The sequence below is a fragment of the Crocuta crocuta genome, unplaced genomic scaffold (genome assembly GCF_008692635.1).
Source record: "Crocuta crocuta isolate KB4526 unplaced genomic scaffold, BGI_CrCroc_1.0 scaffold42, whole genome shotgun sequence".
Lineage (NCBI taxonomy): Eukaryota > Metazoa > Chordata > Mammalia > Carnivora > Hyaenidae > Crocuta > Crocuta crocuta.
Genome location: NW_027528744.1, coordinates 2,057,055 through 2,058,840, shown reverse-complemented (window position 1 = coordinate 2,058,840; position 1,786 = coordinate 2,057,055).

The following is a 1,786-nucleotide window of genomic DNA, read 5'->3' as shown; positions in this document are numbered from 1 at the left end:
TTTTTTTACTTTCAGTAGCATGATAGATATTTTTCCATCCCCTTACTTTCAATATGAAGGCTACCTCAGGTCAGAAATGAGTGTCTTATAGACAGGAAATAGATGGATTTTGTTTTTTTATCCATTCTGCTACCCTATGTGTTTTGATTGGAGCATTTAGTCCATTTACATTCAGTGTTATTATTGAGAAATATGGGTTGAGAGTCATTGTGTTCTTTGTAGGATCCATGGTTGTAGTGGTGTCTCTGGTACCTTGTGTTCCTTGCAACATTTCCTTCATAGATTGATTAGGAGGAAGCTAACAGAGAACCATGAGGGAGAAGAAGGGGAAAAATAGTTGGAGGAGGGAGGGAGGCAAACCATAAGAGACTCTTGAATGCTGAGAACAAACTGAGGGCCGTTGAGGGTAGGGGGGAGTGGAAGAGGGGAGAAGGGCATGGGGGAGGACACTTGTTGGGATGAGCACTGGGTATTATATGGAAACCAACTTGACAATAAGCTATTTAAGAAAAAAAATAAAAGCATAAAACCAGAATTCCCAGGCTACAAATAAAGAGAAGGGTATATGTAGTGCTGATGGAAGAGCATATACAAAGAGAGAAATGACAGGGCAGGGAGGAAGTGAAATTGGATGATGACCAGGCAGAGAGACTAAGAGGCTTAATTCAGAGATAGAAAAGGAGAATATGATAGGAGGTGAGGAGAAAGAAATGAAGATAATGTTACTCAGAGAAACTATATAGTCTGATTACTCCAGAGAGAGAGAGAGAGAGAGATAAAAAGGTAGTGAAGGTGTAGAATGTACATCTAGAGAATGGATTAAATGTGACTGTTTAAGCAAACCAATGACCAGAGTGCCCAGTCCAGCAGAGGGGAGGGATATGAATGAGACAAGGAAAAATAAGTAAGAAACAAGTAAGAACTGATTTAGAATTAGTCACAGCAGTGCATCCATGTTGGTCTTGCCCCAGGCTCTAGTAAAAAAAAAAAAAAAAAAGCAGCTCTCTAGCAGGGATGGGCATGGTTTGGTTTGGGCAGGTCTTAGTCTCCACTGCATCCCATGGGATGCTCCCTGAGGGCCTGCCTTGGTGGTTGTGGGTAGAAAAATGACGACATCCCAGTACCTTCTCAAACCAAGCATTGCAAATCACTTTTTGGTTCCAATCTCCTTGTGCTGCGGGCATAGCCAAAGTGGGCCATGTTCTCTGTCCTAAGCCCCGCCTTGTTTCCAGGTCTTAGTCTGTGAGCTTTATCAGTACTGTCTGAAATATAATCCCGCAGGCCGGGCTACTTCCCAGCCAGGGATCCAGCCGGGAGAGCAGCGGAGCATTTTTTCCTGGTACCGCCTGGGACCAGGGTACCCAGCCCAAAGTCAGGGCCACAGCTAGAAATAGGATCACTCTCCATCCTGAGCTGAGGTTTTTCTCTTCTCCAAGGACAGTTCTATGAGCAGTTTGAGCCACTCTTTCTCTTCCCCTCAACTCTCTATGGCTTGCTGAGAAGGGGATTTCCTCCCCTCCCTCTGTGTCTCCGGGTCCTGACCCTTTTTTTAACTTCCCCAGTTTACACTCAGGCACCTAACAGGTTGTCTTCTTAGTGGACTCTGTCTTTCTTCCCAGACTACTGCGGTTCAGTGTCCTATGGCTTCAGGCATTCTCTGTTTGAGAGATGGGGGCAAGCAAAATGTATGGAGCTCCCTACTTCTCCACCATCTTGCCTCCCTTCTGGTGAACTTGCTTTTTTTTTTTTTTTTTTTTTTGATTTTCAGTCTTTTTTAAAAATTTTT